The sequence below is a fragment of the Pituophis catenifer genome, unplaced genomic scaffold (assembly GCF_029215685.1).
Source record: "Pituophis catenifer annectens isolate HBS135680 unplaced genomic scaffold, rPitCat1.0.hap2 SCAF_3, whole genome shotgun sequence".
NCBI classification, from domain to species: Eukaryota; Metazoa; Chordata; class Lepidosauria; order Squamata; family Colubridae; genus Pituophis; species Pituophis catenifer.
In genome coordinates this window covers 113,179,400-113,198,742 of record NW_027256883.1, presented here as the reverse complement: position 1 = coordinate 113,198,742, position 19,343 = coordinate 113,179,400, and the positions used below count along the sequence as shown (strand labels likewise).

At 36.3% G+C, this 19,343-nt stretch overlaps 1 long non-coding RNA gene and 1 pseudogene across 1 annotated transcript; one reads left to right on the top strand and one right to left on the bottom strand.

Annotated features, from left to right (window-relative positions):
• The window catches only part of LOC139315028 (centrosome-associated protein 350-like), a 101,265-nt pseudogene that overhangs the window by 65,164 nt on the left and 16,758 nt on the right, over positions 1–19,343 (bottom strand).
• LOC139315462 (uncharacterized) lies at positions 6,984–12,423 on the top strand. Its single transcript, XR_011600283.1, has 3 exons — positions 6,984–7,072; positions 7,785–7,872; positions 12,339–12,423. It is a non-coding gene; the product is annotated as an uncharacterized lncRNA (long non-coding RNA).

The following is a 19,343-nucleotide window of genomic DNA, read 5'->3' as shown; positions in this document are numbered from 1 at the left end:
TAAATTTCTATACCACCCTTCTCCAGAATAGGACTCAGGGCGGTGAACAGCCAGAGTAAAAAACAATACATACAAAATTTAAAAGCAATTTAAAATAATTAAATATTATTAGCCGTAAATTAAAATAACCCAATTTAAAATCAATTTAAAATTAACTCAAGCCAGCCCAGCTAGTTGAAATAAATGGGTTTTCAGGGCCCGACAAAAAATCCGGAGGTCTGTTATTGTACGTATCTCTGGGGGGAGGTTGTTCCAGAGGGTGGGCACCGCAACAGAGAAGGCTCTCCCCCTGGGAGTCATCAGCCGACATTGTCTGGTGGACGGCACCCTGAGGAGGCCCACTCTGTGCGAGCATACTGGCCGGTGGGAGGCTATTGGTGGCAGAAGGCGGTCTCGTAAGTACCCCGGCCCTAAGCCATGGAGCACTTTAAAGGTGGTCACCAACACCTTGAAGCGCATTCGGAAGACCACCGGGAGCCAGTGCAGCTCGCGCAGGAGAGGTGTTACATGGGAGCGCCTCATCGCCCCCATAATCCCCCACGCGGCCGCGTTCTGGACCAGCTGGAGCCTCCGGGTGCACCCCAGGGGGAGCCCCATGTAGAGAGCGTTGCAGTAGTCCAGGCGGGAAGTGACGAGTGCCTGAGTGACTGTGCGTAGGGAGTCCCGGTCTAGAAAGAGGCATAACTGGCGTATCAGGCGGACCTGATAAAAAGCCCCCCTGGCCACGACCGTCAAATGATCTTCTAACGACAGCCGTGCATCCAGGAGGACGCCCAAGTTACGAGCCCTCTCCGTGGGGGCGAGTGATTTGAATAATCAAATTGGAGATGAAGTTAAATCAGAATCAGGCTTGTTTTAAAAGAGATTCCCTTTTCCTTCACTTGTTACAGACAATGCTACTTTGTAACTTGTTGAAATAGCTATGCAAATCCACTCTCGCTTTCAGCTCTCGTTAACGCTGAAGCCGGGCGCCATTTTCAGGAAACTTTCAGTCTTTTATTTTAAAGTTAGTCACAGGGCTAGTATAAATACTTGCAGTTTCTTGGTTCAAGTTCCGATTCCACCCTGTTTGTTTGGAGAATTCACTTTATTTTCGATAGAAAGGTTGGTCCCGCCGCCTTGTTCTACGATGTGTAGAATTGTCCTCGCTGTCCGGAGCCTCGGTGAGCTGGATAGGGAGCCATGCCTGTTTCCTCCCCAGAAGCAAAGAGGTGCTAACTGGGGGCTTCACAGGGGCTCTACCTGACTCTCGCCGGTTCTATTCGCGATTCCTGAAGGATTCGGAATTTTCCAAGCTGCTTTTCCTTGTTCGAAGCAGCTCTAATAGGCAACGGGGCTGGCGGTCCGAAAAAAGACCGTCTTTCGGCGACGGGAACCAAACCGAAAGTAATTTTCAGAACTTTTATTTCTTTATCTCTTCTGATCTCCTTTAAGAGAGTTTCTAAGGCTATTATGAATAATAGTGGGGACATAGGACACCCCTGTCTCACTCCTTTTGATATCAAAAATTGTTCTGTCAAATCACAGTTTATTATTATTTTTGCTGTTTGGGATGAGTAAATTTTCTTTATCATATTTATGAATTTGTCGCCGAACTTCATAGTTTCCAATTGCCGTACAAGAAATTTCCAATTTAGGTTGTCAAATGCCTTCTGTGCATCTAAAAAAAAATTAGGGCCACTTGTTTATCTGAGTTTATTTCATAATATTCTCATACATCCATTATTAATCTCATATTATTTTTTGTCTGTCTCTTTGGTATAAAGTCATTTTGATCGGAGTGAATATATTCATTAATTATTTTATTGAGACGTTCTGTGATAATCAATGTAAATAATTTGTAGTCCACATTTAAAACTGATATCGGTCTGTAATTTTTAATATGCATATGATCTGTCTCTTCTTTTGGTATCAGTGTAATAATGGCTTCTGTCCAGGAGTTAGGAATTGTAGCTTCCAGAAGTGCATCATTCAAGACTGCAAGTAAAATTTCATCTGTTACGTGTTGGCAAGATTTGTAAAACTCTGCAGGTATACCATCCGGTCCCGGAGTTTTATTTGTTTTTTGTTTTTTCTTCACCTCTATTAGTTCTGTCATTGTAATTGGTCTGTCCAATAGATCCCTATGTGTTTCCTCTAGTTCTTTGATATCAGTTTCATTTAAATATTGTTTGATGTCTTCTTCTGAGATCTCTTCCTGTTCATACAGTTTTTGGAAAAATGTTTTAGCTATGTTCTTTTTAATCTTGTTCCTATAATATACTGTATCTCTCCTGTGTCATCCTGTAGTTGATATATTGTCCTTCTCTCTTTTTCTTTCTTCAATTTGTACGCCAGCCATCTTCCTGTCTTATTTGCATGTTCGAAATAGTTTTGTTTTAATGATTTAATTTTCCTGGCTATTTCTGTTTGTGTTATTAAATTTATTTTATGTTTTGTCAAATTTATTTTTTCTTTGATCTGTTTGTTTTGAGGTTCATTCTGTAACTCAAATTCATATTTTTTAAGATCTTTCAATAAATTGTCTTTCTTCTGTTGTTTTTCCTTGTTTTTCTTTGCCATGAATGCTATTGTCAGGCCTCTTATATAAGCTTTCGCCGTATCCCATAAGTTCTGGAGAGTGGTTTGTTCTTTAATGTTGATCTTAAAAAATATTTTCATTTCTTTTTCTATCATTTGTACATAGCTTTTATCTTTCAAGATCTCAGTATTCATCATCCATCTCTTCTTCTTCTGATAGCCTTTCCAAATTATTTTTACTGGATTGTGATCTGCCCAAATATTGGTCATTATTTCTATTTCTTCTAAGTCTTTCCTAAGATCCGTAGTCATCCAGGCCATATCAATTCTCGACCAGGATGAGTGTGGATTGGAGTAAAAGGTGTACTGTTTTTTTTCTTTATTTATTTCCCTCCAAGCATCCTGGAGGCATAATTCTTGTGCCATTTCCTTAAAAGTATCTGGAAGGGTCTTTTTCCTAGTTTTATTTTTTCTGGTACTCCAATAATCTTTTTCCATATCTGAGATTGCATTGAAATCACCTATGTTACAAATGTTTTCGTAGTCTAAATCTTTTACTTTATTATGTATGTTTTTGAAAAAGTTACATTGATTCTTGTTTGGTGCGTATATCGAAATCAATAATATTGTTTTTAATTCCGTTTGTAATTCAATCATTAAAACTCTTCCCTCCTCATCTGCATATATCTGGTTTGCTTTTAGGTGTTTCCTAATATAAACTGCAATGCCTCTTTTCTTTTGTTCTGCTAGTGATGTGTAAAGGTTTCCTAATCTTGTATTTTCTAATATCTGTTGGTGTTGTTTTTTGATATGAATTTCTTGTAAATTTATTATATCCATCTCTAATTTTTGTAATTTTGTAAATGTCCGGATTCTTTTAGTTGGGGCATTTAACCCATTTATATTAATCGAAATCATTTTTATTTCTTGTTCCATTTTTTTTCCTATTTATTTGTTGTCTTTGGTTTCCTTGTGCTTCTTATTATTCTTTGCGTTTTTCCCCTTGCTCCTTCTTTCTCCATTCTTTCTCTCTCTAGTCTCCTCTTCTCCTCTTGTTCCTCTTCTGTTTCTTCTATAGATTGTTCCTTTTGACTCTTATTCTCCGATTCCTCTCTGGATTCTTGATCTTCCTCCAGGACAAAGTGTTGTTCAAAAAATTTCTGGGCTCCTTCCAGACTATCTAATTTAATTTTCTTGTCCTGCCATGTGATTAAGATGCCTTCTGGTAGTAGCCAACAGAACATCACTTTGTTTTTAATTAGTTGTGTTGTAAGGAAGCTGTAATTTTTCCTCTGTTCCCTTACACGTCTCGGAATTTGTTTCAGTGTTATTATTTCTTTCCCTTTATAGAAAATCGCGTTCTTTCTCATTTTTCTATATATCTCCTCTTTTATCATTTTCTTTGTGAATCGGACGTGCACTTCCTTTGATAATTTGTTCCTACGTGCATAGTTGGTATGCACCCTATAAACTTCATCAATATTCCTTCGTATGTCATCTTTATCTCTCTGTGTTTTTTCAGAGAAAATCTCTGTCATGATCTCTCCCAAATATTCCTCTTTGGTTTCTGTTATATTCTGGAATCTTAAATAGAATGTTGAGTTTTCCATTTCTAAGTAGGTAAGTGAGTTTTCCATTTCTCGATTACTTGCTATTTGTTGTTGTTCCAGCATTTCTACTTTCTTAACTGTCTGCTCCATTTTAAGTTCTGTTTTTTGAATCCTTTGTTCGTTTTTGGCAATACTTTGTTGGATCCTCTCTATCTTGTCATCCATTTTCTTAATGTTATCATTTATCTCTCCCACATCAAATTTCAATTCATCATGATTTCTTTTTGTCTCTTCATGGTTATTAGCAATCGTTTCCTGGGTCTTATTCATCGATTCCTGTATCTTTGCCAAGATTGACTGAATATTTTGTATGGTAGAGGTAGAGCCTATCTTTTCTTTTTCTGTTCCAAGCATGTTTTCTATAGATCTCTGTTGGGCAGGAGATCTTGTAAGGGAGACTTGGTTTGAGATTATTTTCTTATTCGCTTTAGTTATAGTGGTTGTTCCGGTGTTTGTCATCTTAACCCTTTTTTGTAGGTTCAGAATTTCATGTACTGGACTACTCTTATTGTATTTCAATGTTATTATTTATGATCAGTAATAGTGTCTAGAGTCTATGTTCTATATGTTGTAGATCTTCCAAATAGATGTTAATCTTATTGGGTTATGTATTACTTCTCTAAATATCCTTAACACTCTAGTAATTAATAATTAAGTATGTATATAGATATATATTAATGTTTGGAAGAGGAAAATATATTGAAGGAGGTTGGGGAAAAACTTAGAATTCTAGCAATTCCTTAGATCTTAATATTGATAATACAATATAATAATCAGTAATATCAATTAATGTCAATATAGTAAAATAATAAATATAGTAATTCTTAATTAATTATCCATATAATAGATTAGATATCAATTAATCATGTGCCTCACAATCAAAAAGGATTAATTAATGATTATACTCTTTTACAAGAATTAATCAGATGTATGTATATATATAGGATTATTTTGAATTTAATATACAATTCTCTTTCACTCTTGTGTGTGAAGTTCTTGTGTTCAATTTTTTTTTGTATTATAGTTTTTAATATCTGTCTCTCTAGACGTATTCAATAGCTAAAGATTCAACTATCCAAAGTTCAGTACTTTAAAGCACTTTGAAATATTCTATTTGCCTTTGTTAGTTAGTTAGTTTTTTTTACTGTCTTCTCAATTTCTTTCTTAAACAACCGCTTCTTCACTTGCTACACTGTGACGCCGCTCTCGCTCACTTCCTCGGTTTCAAAGTCCTCCTTCACTTTCACTCTCTCTCTCTCTCTCACTGTTTCGCCGTCTTCCTGTTAAATAGTTACTGGATATTTCCATCTAATTTACTACAGTTCTCTGATCAAGTTCAAAAAAAATACCCCTTATTCTCCGTTGAATTCAAATCTGAAACCACGTAAATCTCTTTGAAGTCCCTCACGCAGTCACCGCCTGTCAAATTTTCTTCCGCCTTTGTCGTCCTTCACCGTCACTTTCTCTGGCTGCTACTCCGCCACTCTCTGGAGTCTCCAATTCTCTGTTTTCTTTCACTCCGTCTCTTCCCAACAATTCTGCCCTGCTGATCAGTCTGAAGTTTCTTCTTTAGCTATGTATCCGCCGTTTCAATTGTTGTATCTCTCAAAGCCTCTCAGAATAAGAGCAACTAACCTTTTCCATTGATGCCGTTTGTTCGATCCTTACCTCCCCCTCTCTTAAGCAACCGTCAGCGTTCTGGCCAACCGACAAGAGGTTGTTTTTTTTCCGGGCTGAATTAAGGGACTTTCCTTGAACCTTCGGGGCAATTTTTGATATCCCCAAGATCCTCAGGATTTTCCCTTTAATCTATTGACCTCTTTGTGGTCAATAGAGCCAAAAAAATCAGCTTTCAGACCAAAAATTGGGACCTAGGGAACGGAGCGCTGTCCCTTCGATTCCTATCACGCTGACGTCACCAATGGATCTCTCATCTGACATTCTTTGCACTAATCTGAATGCTGGGTCTAATCTATCTGCAAAAGTTCATCATTATGTTGTCTGCTAAAGATTCAACATTTTGCACAAGTTGTGGTTTTCTTCCCATAAATCTTTTCATGGAGAATGAAAAGAATGATCTCCTTGAATGCAGAGGGAATAATTCAATAAATAATAGGCATAATTCAGGAAGATTGTTTTTAAAAATGAGTATCTATAGGTGAGGTGGATTTATAGAGATTTCTGGAAGTTTGATCTATGAATAGCTGCCAGTGGTAATAGCTGTATTAAAACCTAATTTAGATGCATCATTTTGCCAAATATCATTTGCTGAATTAATAATTTTAGTAAGACATTTTATAAAGACAGAATTACAGGAGGCCAGCTTCTGCTTGTGGTCTTCCTAGAAAGCCTGTTTCAGATACTGTTGTAAATATGCAACGCATGTGAGTTAATCGTGGGATTCTTCCCAGGTGCACTGGGAAGGATAATAGATGCTGGAATACTTTTGCAGCTAGAAAATCATGTTTCCCTGTCCTCTTCCACCTCAGCTGCAACTTGGTTAATGCTCTTGTCTGTTATTCTGTTGCTGCTTGTCTCAAGTTACTCATTTTCATATTCTCAGATATAAATTTATTAAATGAACATACCTTATACATAAAATAGTCATGTATCTGCACTGTAGAAAACAATATTTCTTTATAGCAAGAGTGGAAATCTGGTAATAATTAGTATAAAAGTACATCAACAGTTTGCCCCCAATAAAGAGATTGTGAATTCTGGGGAAACTATTTTTTATTTTATTTTTTTATCAGGAGCTAAACCTGCCATTTTCAGGAGGGCAAGACAGTTTTTCTAAATTTACAATGGAAATGGTACGGCATGCCGTACATGAGAGAAGAGGAAATGCGAGCTGCTCACCAGTCTTCACTGCTCCGATTACGTGAAAAGGCACTTAAAGAGAAGACTAAGGCTGAACTAGCTTGGCTAGAACACCAGAAACGGTAAAGCTGGAAACCCCACAATGTATAACATAACCAAGAGTTTTACCCATCCTAAAGATTTCAGGCTTTTTTGATTTATGTTAAATTCTTATTGCAAATGTTTCATGAATGTCATGAACTTGATAGCAAGCAAAGGAGAGTTCTTTGCAATTTTAATATGATCACAACGTCTTTAATTTTGTTTGGTTTGTACTCGCACCCACACCATCTTTGTATTTATGACTTTATACATTACATCATAATGAGGATATTTTCTCAAATGAAGTCTTTTTTAAAAAGTTTCAAATGCAGTTTTGCTTCTTTGATTATTTATACTTTTCCTTATAATATATGAAACGAACAAAATGTTAAAAAGTTATGATATTTATGTCGTTACCAAGCACATCTAAATTATATTAAAGTAACCAAAATATTTTTACAATCCCCAAGGCATGTCACAACTTTTGAGCACCCCTAACGTTTGGAAATTGAAAGTTGAAAAATTTGACGTGCCCTAAATATAGTATCATATGTTTAATTATCTCACCCACTTCACATCTAAGTTTTTTAAACAAATGTTGAATAGCTTCCAAATTTCCTTATGCATTTGCTGACATTGAGATAAAACGCCTGTGTTTTATCAATAGTGTAAAGAGCCAAAAGAAAAAAAAAGAGGGAAAATAATTCAATGCAGAATTGAAAGAAATTTAATTTTTTTGCTACTTATTTTTAGACATTTACGAGATAAAGGAGAAGATGATAAAATGCCACCTATCCGTAAAAAACAACGTGGCCTGCTTCTTAAACTTCAGCAAGAGAAGGTAAACACTACTTTTACGTTAGATTGCTTTGAGCTGCCTCATAGGTGGGAATACCTGGCCAATCTTGGCTATTCTCAGAAGGTAAATGAGACTGGCCATTGTTAGAATTTGGACAGAGGATCTCCCAAGAATTCCAGGGATGTAGACTAGATTGGATAGGAAACAAACCCCTTCAAAGCACTTTTTTCATCCTGTCAAGAATCTTGAATAGATGCTCTCACCAAGAGCTGGAGTTCCTATGATTGTGTTTTTACTTTGAGGTAGTTCTGACTCAGTTAGTTCTTAAACAGGTTGTTAATTGGGTATGCAAATATTCTGAAAGTCATAATATTTATAATCATAATTAGTGCAACTATCTACAAATAACAGATTTATTAAGATTTACAATAGATTTATTGGGGGGGGGGTGTTGACTTAATGTTGATCCAAAATACTACCTTATCTTGCATTTTATTTAGTGTATCGACATACATAACAATTATTGCCAAGAGGCTGGTTCTGGGATACTGGAGTAACTTGTAGTAGTTAGTACTAATGTCATATGTATTTATTTAAAGAAATATTAATTTCAATAGACTGTAGTATCATATTAATCATTTGAATTGACATTTATGTGAATACATATTTTCTCTTAATTAAATTTACTATGTTGGATGGTATACAGTACTGGCCATAGAGCATTTATTGTAAAATAAATGGTGAGAAAATGTCAATTTTGACCCATAAAGTGACAATTTTGATACAGTACTTCAGCACGTATTATTCTAAAAGTGAATACTATACACTGTGGCAACCCAAAATTAACAACTGTAAATTATTATACGCACAACCATGTGAAATCACAGCTGCCCGTTCTTTAGCTGGTATTGATCTTCATGTGCACTGAATCCTTCCCAAGAAGCTAGGATATCATAATATAGCAGCGTAAAATATGTGCAGATTCAACTAGTGTGGCCTTTTGTAACTGCAGTTGGAAATGTTGTCAATGTACAAGATTTTTTCCTTTGGCACCCAATGTGTTAATAACCATTGGGACCATCGGGGTTGGTTTTTGCCATAATCTTTCAACTTCGATACTTTGTGATCTTGGATACTTTGTGATTTTCTCCAGTTCTTTGTCTTCTGTTCTATATCCCTTGGTATTACCACATCAATTATCCATAGTTTATTCTTTTAAACCACAGTTAAATGTGGGTATTGTGTGCCAAGACTTTATACATTTGTATTTGGAAATCCCATAGTATTTTAATCTACTACTTTTTGACTACTATTTCAACTATATATTCCAATCAGTTTTTCATTTTTACAGTTCCAGTTCCAGTGAATCATTTTGGCGACTGTGTTATGTCATTGTTTATAATCAGTTTATGTGATCTTCTTACACACAAACTGAGTATATGATCTACTCTTTTTTAACAGAATAACAGGATTGGAAGGGACCTTGGAGTTGTCTAGTCCAACCCCCTGCTCAGGAAGGAAACCCTATACCATTTCAGACAATTATTTTCTGCCTCTTTGCACAATATGCACTTTGAATCATTTGATCATTTTTCAGTTCTACCTTTGATTGCATTAGCTTGCTCTTAAGCAGCCAAAATCAAGACTTCAATTTCATTTTTTTAATGTTCCAGTTATAAGCCATTGCCAGGTTTTATCTTTATCCACTTTGCCCTCAAATCTTTGTAGAAATTGAGCATGTAATGCTTTTCCTTGCCAGCATTCAGTTTGTATTTTTATTGCATTATTTCAGCATTCACATTTTGTTTCCTGTCCGTTCAGTAAGTTCCAGTTTTTTACTTGCATCAATCCTTGTTCTTGGCTGTGTTTTATTTAATCAGCCAATGCAAACTTTCTTTGTTTGACAGTTTATTTGACTTGAAATGAATCTCTGCCTCCATTTCTGCAAGGCAGATATAATCTGTCACTATCACTAGAGGGATGTCATGCATAGTGAATAGTCACGTGCTTTTTTTTCTCAATCCAAACTATCCAGATGAGCTTATGTCCAGTTAATAATTCCAACAGGTATTAATGCGCAGGTATTGATGGCTTTGATGGTGTTTCAACCATTCAATTCTGTCTAGCAATTTTCTCACTCTTTGGTCATATTCTTTACTAACCACATTTGTAACTTATCCATACTTCAAGTTATCCAACTATAAAATGCCCAGATACTTGTAGGCTGCTTATATTACTATTATTATTATGCTTAATTTCATAATCAACCCGATGTTTCGATTGTCTTTGGCATTTTGATCCACTTACTGAATCCTTTCCTGGGATAGGGAGATTTTGTTCTTTGATGGTGTTAAAAGAATGGTCTCGAGATGTAAGCCTTTTGCAATTGACTGTTGGTGATTTTATCAATGCTGATGGTGTTCAAGTGGTGCTCCAGATCTCCTGGGATTGCACCCAAGGCACCTATTGGTACTATATTTGCTTTCCATTGCCATGGTTCTTCTACTTCTATTTGCAGGTCTTTATACTTTGTGATTTTCTCCAATTCTTTCTCTTCTCTTCTGCTGTCTCCAGGTACTCATTGTCCACTATCCAGACTTTTTTTGTTTGTCTTATTGAAATTGTTAAGTCTGGGTGTTATGTGGCAGGTGCTTGTCCGTTTGAATTCTGAAATTCCAGAGTACTTTAGCTTCGTCATTTTCTTTTACTTGGTCTATTTTGTGGTCCCACCAGTTCTTGCTTGTAGGCAAGCTGTATTTCTTGCAGATATTTCAGTGCATCTTCCATTCTTGCTGCTTCGTCATGCTATTGTTTGTAGTCAGTCTCTGTGATCTTCTTGCAATAGTTAATTAGCGCTGAGAAACAGGAAGCAGAGCACAGGGTGTCTCAGGGTGGGGAGGCCTTGGGAAGCCCAGGGCAGGCAGGCCTAGCCCTATACTACACCTTCCAGGGCCCTCCTACACATGTGCTCTGCTTAATGGCCCATGCAGTTGCTTAACAACCACATCAGGGAGAGTAGGGATGTGAGTTGTTAAGTAAAGCGATCATGTGATCTGAATGACCATCATGACATGACTTTAATGGACAGGCTCCATTATGGTCGTAAGTTGATGACTATCTGTACCACCAGTCCTTAAAGTTACAGCTGTTCCAGCATCCTCACAGCCATGTGATCAAAATTTTGGGACCTTGGCAACCCACCTGCATTTATGACCACAGCATGCACTTCATTTCTCCCCATGCTCCCCATGCTCCCCATCTCTCTCTCCTTTCCTTTTGGCTGCCTTGCACTTCAGTTCATACACCTGCTGTCCCCAGCTGATTTTTGCCATCTTCCTCCTGCTGCTGATGAAGTGCACCCAGACTGAGGCCCCTGCTCATTTTTCATGCACGGCCTTCATGTAAGTGGTTACAGAGTGCAAGAAGACCAAAAAGGCAGAGATGGGAGAGAGATCACCTATAGGTGGGAATTGAAGGAGAGGTAAGGTGGCTGTGCAGGAGAAGTATGAGGTACTCACCTCATGACTGTGTAGTCCTGCTCACAACCAGAAATATTGACACTGCCATTCCTAAGTGGTGCAGGTACATGATCTTCCACTTAATGACGGCTTTGCTTAGCGATGGAAATTTCCAATTAGAGTCATTTGTGGCTAGTCACTTGTTCAAGAATCTTAGTGCAAAGGTAGGGAACATTTCAGTCTTTGTGCCAAATCATACATTTACACCCACAAAGCAGGACAAATTATTTTATAGAAAGCAAACAGATAATACTCAAATACAGAGAAAATATAGGGAATACTATTCCCCACCCCCACACTAATCATAACTACCAAAGGGATGTGAAGGAAAGTTCTTAATTAACTTTTTAAAAAAATCATAACTAGGAAAATTGACATTTGCAAGGGAAATTTCCTGAAGCAAACTGCTACCAATGAACACTATTTGGGGGCAAATAGGCTTCAGTAGATGTTGCCCCTGCTCACAAGCTTTGGATCTGAAGTAAGCAAACAAGAAGGAAATTGAAGAACAGACAGTAAAGAAAATTAAAAGCTGAGGATTCTTAATTTTAGTTTTAGTTTTAAAAAATTTATTAATGCATTTCTATTGCTATAACTTGTCCTAGGAAAACTGTTTTAAAAATAACAAAGATAGTGATACACAGAATTCAGAAAAAAGAATAAAGAGAGAAAAACCAAAGTCATAATAAGTTCTAAATAGTGTGTATGGGAAAGATGAGAGAATATTTACATTTTTAGAAAGAAGATTACATACAGAGGTAAAAACAAAATTAATAAATTAACAGAATATAAAGTAGAAGGAGAGAGTGGAGAATTCTTTGTGGATTGGGATAAACTTCTAATAAACTTTGGATAAAAGCAACAAGCAGAAAATTGTAAAGTGTGGCACAGCATAGAATAAAAATGAAAAACCAAGGATATTTAAGAGGTAAACTGATGAGGAAATAACAGCTTATTTTTTGTTTTGTTTTATCCTGTTTACCCATAAAGGCAGAAATTAAGCGCCTTCAGGAAGCTAATAAGGCAGCACGGAAAGAAAGGCAACTTATTCTTAAACAGCAGGAAGAAATTGAACGGATACACCAGACCACTATGAAATTACAGGAAAAACTCAAGTCTGCAGGAGAAAGCAAGGTGATAATGCAATTATTCTGCTTATTTTTTTTATCCAGTTGACATTGTCAAATGAAACAGCATTTCATTTGAAGAATAAAATTTGTGACATTCTTAAGATACAAAGAATAAATGAACTTTATTTTTCTTAGTATAGCAGTTGTAGCTGTAATAATCTTAGATATGGGGCTAACCTTTAATGTTGGTTGTATTGTGTGTATAATTGATACAAGAATCCTAACTAAGAAAGTGATACAACATCATTCTCAATCCACATACACTATGTATTTTGGTTACCAGCAAATTTTATTTAAAAGTCTCAAGATTTTAGAACTTAAAATTTCTGTTTTTTAAAAAATAAAATACAAGTGGTCCTCTATTGATGGCCATTCGTTCAGTGACTGTTCAAAGTTGCAGTACTGCTGAAGGAATAGTACCTAGGACTGATGTTTGAAGTTCCACTTGTCACAGTGTCTCTGCCATCACATGATTGCAATGAGCAATTGGCCCAGATTACTAACCATTGTATGCCCCTGTGCTCATATGATTGTGATATTTCCTGCCAGCTTCCCACTGGCAAAATTAGTGGGGAAGCTGGCAGGAAGTCAGAGCTTGCAGTTAATACCAGGTTCTCATTTAATGACACACATGGTCCTTATTTAAAAATGATAAAAGATACTTCCAGAACTGTTGTTGCTAAGCAGCATGATCATGTGACATTGTACTTTATGATCACATTGCCTGGCAATAAAAATTTCAGTCCCAATTACTGTGGCTAAATGAGGACTACCTATAAAGAAAATTTGAAAACAGTGTCAGACTTTGTTCCACAGAGAACAATGGATTGGAAAAAGTTAATCTAGAGAACAAGAATCAAAAACCTCTGGTTTAATAATATTTATAAAAAGTTATACTGCAAAATTTCCAGCTTTAATTTCAAATTAGAAACCTATAAATAGACAATTTTAGCGAGGCAAAACTCTTGTCCATTTGCTTCTACAGTACTCTTTCTGTCCAGAAGGCTTCTAAATTCACAAAGAGTTCTCTGATCCTGTCTTGATAACTCTCAACCTTTTTATCAGCATTAGAAATAACTCTTCTACAGAAATCTGAAGAAAATTTTCATTGCCTCATTTGAGCATATGGCAAATCTAAAACCTAGTACAGTCTTCTTCTGACTTCTTAAGTGATTTCTATTTGTTTCTTTGTTTTAGGAACACCGCAGTGAAGATGATAAAAAACAAACCCATTCCTCGAGCCCTCAGCCAACTGATGCAGAGGCCTATAGTCCTTCCTCCATTTCCAGCTCTGAGACAAGTAGCATCATGCAGAAATTAAAGAAAATGCGGAGACGAATGGATGAGAAGTAATTTGTATTTTGTTTTATTCCTAATAGAAATGGCTTCCAACGGCTATTGTGGAATTTCAGCTTAGTCTTGATGGTGGTTTGGTAGCTTAAATATATTAATAAGCATGAATATACAGACTGCCTTTCCATCATGAATAGGCATGAAAAACTAATGTTCCTGATACTTGAAATAATGTTTAACTGGTAATAGTAAAAAATGAATGTGGGGCTTTCTGAAGGCAAAGCATATGTATTTCCATTAAATCTATATATGTGCCCCTTCTTGCAATTGTTGCAGCAGCTACAGATAGGAATTTTATATACACAGTTATATTACTTTAATGCAGAATGCTTGCTGTAATGTAATGTTTGAATATAGCTTTTTTAAAAGTTGCTTTTCTTTTTGAATTATCTTCAATCAAAATATATTCTTATGCCTGAAAATTCGATGTCGTCAGGAGAAAAATGGATTCCTATTATAGAATATTAGAATTTGAAACTGTATTGAGCTAAATTTTCACAATTTTGTGGGGGGAAATTGGTTTTTGTAGTAATACACATCTCTCTGTAGTACATAGAATGTGCAATTAATATTTCGTTCACAACAAAAGGAAGATGTAGCTCTGTGCGAGATAGCTACTGAATGTAGTAATGAAAAATTCAATCCTAAAAATGTTTTTATTTATTGCATGGTATTTTAGAATACATATAGGACATTGGTATATATTCCTGGGTTCCAATAGTAGAATTGAATCTTTGTCAATTTTTCACAATCCTTTAAGAAACTATTTTGAAAACACGAAAATTCTATGACTTTCGGAATATCTTAAGAGCTTGGGACTTCTAGTCACAATTTTTTTTGAGGATCTCAGTCTATAATAGAAGAAAAATAATGTCGTGGTAAAAGTAATCTCTCTAGTTTTTAAGTTTATGGAAGAACAGCAGTTACTCTGCTTATTAAAAGAAATGTATTGCCAATATTTCAATTTAGAGTGAGAATAGAATGTAAGATACATATATAAATGCTAAATAATGCATAATTAAGTAGGATATTATATTACCGTGTTTCCCCGAAAATAAGAACTTGTCTTATATTTTTTTGAACCCTGAAATAAATGCTTGGCCTTATTGCCATGCATTCAAAAGTCCGATTGGGCTTATTATCAGGGGATGTCTTATTTTGGGGGAAACAGGAGAGTTTGGAAAGAACATATAAAAAATTAGCATAGCTTTGAAAAAACATTAAATGGTGAAGATGAGTTGGATAATGATGCCTCCAATACGATTTTGGCTAATAGAGATTCTGGGGAGTACCATAATTGATCTTTGGATAATGAAGACAAGGCTATTGAATGGTTTGCATGTGAATAGGAGCATGCTCTGTCAAAGAATTAATTTCTTTTGATATTAGTTTTGGTCTTATCTTTGTAAATTCTTAACTATCTTTCGCTACTAGTGGCTTCTGTGCTCTAAAAGCCTTTCAAGTTTAATAAAGATTTGAGCCATTTTTAAACTAAGCAACCTTACGAGCTAAAGCTCTGCTTTTGTTTGATTTTTGGATTTTGTTCGTTTAGTTTATAATAGTTGAACACGGGCTCAAGGTTGACTCAGCCTTCCATCCTTCCAAGATCGGTAAAATGAGGAGCCAGATTGTTGGGGGCAATAGGCTGACTCTGTAAACCGCTTAGAGAGGGCTGTAAAAGCACTGTGAAGCGGTATATAAGTCTAAGTGCTATTGCTATTGGTATAAATACAGTAAATACAATAAATACAACACAACTTGAAACCTTGGAGTAATTAATTAAAATAGTGTAATAAGCTTTTTAAAATGCACTATTAAATGAATAATTGGAATTGCCCTTAAATGTAATTCTTTAAACAACTGGAGAATTATCTATAGCATTATACCATAATAAGGTAAAGTTGCTAGTATAAAAAACAGGGACAAGGAATAAAGAATTTTAAGTGATGCTTATTTTCTGTTGCAGTTTGAAAGATTCTACTTGTTGATGGATGATGCTGTTTGACACTTGAGATTCATTTAAAACTCTGCTAGACCTTTTCCTGCTCTTGCTTTCTGTCTGTCTCTTGTTATCGGCTTAAAACTCTTCCTCCTTATTTTGTAGACACTGCTCTCCTGTTCACTACTTCTTCTCTGTCTTTACGTCTCACCACTGGGCTTCTCTCAGTGTCTGTTTTCCCAACCTCCATCCCAAATTCCAGCTGTATATCTACAACCAATTGGTCAGGTAACTTCCTACCTTTTTCAGTGGTAGATTCTTTGATTGAGCATGCCCTGTTCAATTTTAAATGATTAGGAGTTCTTTTAGAACTCCTTCTTTCCCTGTATAAAGTCAGGCATTTCTGACAATAGATAGCTGACAATCTCTAACTAGTTAAATAGAGCAACAAAGATGATAATGGGTTTGGAGGCTAAATCATACAATGAACAGTTAAGAGAACTAGGTATGTTTAACTTAATGAAAAGGCCCAGGGAAGACATGAGAGCATCTTTTATCTCTTTTAAATTGTTTTTTTTTTAATTTAACAAAATCACCCTGGTCCCCTGGAACCTGCAGGCCTGGTAATATAGTGAGGGACTTGTAAAATGTTGAAAAGGATAAAGCTAATGTCATTTTCCATGGCGATGCTGCGCAATTCCTCATTGGGGATCTCCCTCACTTCTTGCTAGGGACTGAGAGTGTGCTGTGCCTTTAAATCTTCTGGCCACTCCTCCCTGGCTCCTCAGCACGGCAGTTTGGCAGTTTATTTCTCTCAGTCTTAGTGTAGGGACGTGAGTGTAGTTTCTCTCACCTCAGTGAGAATTTGCCTTTAGATTTGCTTAAAATTTTTTCTTGTTTGTATATAGTGTATATAGTTAGTATTGTAGATAGTTGTTTTTTTTCACTAGAGTGGAAGCGTTTTGTCTAGGGAGGCTGCTGTGGTGGCAGTGAGCCTCTAGCTGCTTCTGTGGGCCTTGCTTTCTATCTAGCTTGAACGTCTTGGCTTTAATTTAGCAGCGAACAGAGTCTGCCTTCTTTTATCTCTTTTAAATTGTTTTTTTTTTAATTTAACAAAATCACCCTGGTCCCCTGGAACCTGCAGGCCTGGTAATATAGTGAGGGACTTGTAAAATGTTGAAAAGGATAAAGCTAATGTCATTTCCAAGAGGGAATAGATTCCACAAGGTGGATACCACAGCAGAGAGGACCTTTTTCCTGGGACCCAACAAATATAATTCTGTAGCAGTTGGGCTCATAGCATGCCTTCTCTGCTCGACCTTATGAGATGGGCAGATGTAATTGTGAAGAGGTGTCCCCTCAGATAACCCGGTCCCATGCCATGAAGGGCTTTAAAGGTAAAAACCAGAATTGGAGCCAGAAGCAAACTGGCAACCAATGCAGCTTGAGGAGTACAGATGTAACGTGTTCCACTCTAGGGGCATGCACACAACTGCCCATGCTGCTGCATTCTTCATCAGTTGAAGTTTCCAGATACTTTTCAAGGATAGCCCCATATAGAATACATTGCAGAAACCCAAAGGGGAAGTGACTAGCACATGGGGGACTATGAGCAAAGCCCCTGGATCCAGGAATGGGTGCAACTGGCACACAACATGAAGCTGTGCAAATTCATTCTGTGCATTACATCAGTATTAATTCAGGACTCCTGTATGCCTTTTTATAATGCAGTAGTAGCAGCAGTCGGCAGGAAAGTCCATCTTCCAAAGAAACCAAGAAACTTTCTCATCGTGAAAAACCAAGCAGTACCATTGAGGAGGAAGCTCCCACAGCAGTCAATGATTCACTGCAGAATAATAGTATCCCATCCATTCATGATGAGAGAGGTTAGTTTTCAGATCAATATTTAACCAAAGCAATGTTCATTCAATTTTTGCCAACATGGGTTGCCAACGTGTCTTGATAAGAGATGTGATGTCCGGTCTGGTCCAATTGGAGATATATAACAATGAACCAATAACAGATCTATATAGGGTGTTATCTTTAAATGGTTCACCTTCGTTGTTCATGTTTTTTGTAAAGTCTGTCTGCATTGGAGTCTTGCAAATTTTAGAGTTCATCATATTACATCTTTGTAAAAGTTCTAATATTTTTTCTTTTTGGGACAATTTGAAACCTCCACTTATTTTGTCAATCTGAACGCCTAGATATTTATTCACTTTCCCTAAGGTCTTCAATGTAAAATGTTTGCTTAGTCTTTCTGCGAATTCGTCACATCTGTATTTGTCTTGGCCAAAATATAAAATGTCGTCTACATAAATAAGCACGTACTCTATAGATTCGTTTGTTTTTCTAATAAAGAAGCACAGATCTGTTGATGTAGCTGAAAAACCTATGTCATTTAGTGTTTTTGCCAAACATTCGTACCAACGCTTTCCAGATTGTTTTAATCCGTATAAACTTTTATTTAATAGCCATATTTCTCCTTTTTGTGTATCATTACCCGGGGGAGCTTTCACATAGATTTCCTTGTCAAGGTTTGCATGTAGATAAGCTGTTTGAACGTCAAATTGATACACATCTAGATTTAGAATTGATGCTATAACCAGTGCACTCTTGACACTCTCTGACCTAATAGTGGGAGAGTAAGTATCTACATAATCATCTGGGAATTTCTGTGCGTATCCTAAGGCAACTAATCTGGCTTTGTATAAGGATTTTCCGTCTTCTAACTCTTTAATTTTAAATATCCATTTTGTTCCAATTGGTGTCTTATCTACTGGTGGTTCTGTGGTAGTGTATACATTCAATTCCCTTAAACTATCCATTTCTTTCTTTATTGCTTGTTCCCATTTTGACCTCTCTTCTTGTGGTAATTCCAATATTTCTTCATATGTGTTAGGCGTTATTTTGTTGCCATTAATGGATAGTATGTAATCTTCAAACCTTTTGGGTATTTTGTTTCTATTATGTCTAATGGGTCTATTGGTGGGTAACTCAGTATCGTGCATGTATTTTGCTTCTTTTTCTGTTAGTTTGTCTACTTGAATGATAGGATGATTCTTTTTCCATTCTTTAGTTGTTATTTCATGATGTTTGGGTTTTTCTATTTTTTGTGCATTGGATTTTGTTGTATATGGCGTGTGTTCTCTATTTGTGTTGGTTGTGTTCTCTGCTATGGGGCATAAATCATTTAGGTGAATTTTGGACCAATTTGCATGTTCATGAAATACAGCTGATCTTGAAATGATGAATTTATTATTTTTGTCTATGAATCGGTATCCTTTGGTTCCTGATTCATATCCCATAAATCTTAATCTTTTTGATACTTTCTCACCTTTACGCCTTAATTGTTTTGGGACGTAAACATCTGCAGTAACTCCAAAAATATGCAGATGACCAATTTTGGGTTTTCTGTTATACATGACCTCGTATGGAGTTTTACCAATCACACTGGACCATAACCTGTTTAAGGTGTAATTTGAATATGTTAGAGCTTCAGCCCAGAATGTTTGTCCTAAACCAGCATCCTCTAGCACACATCTAACCATGGTTTGTAATAAACCATTCTTC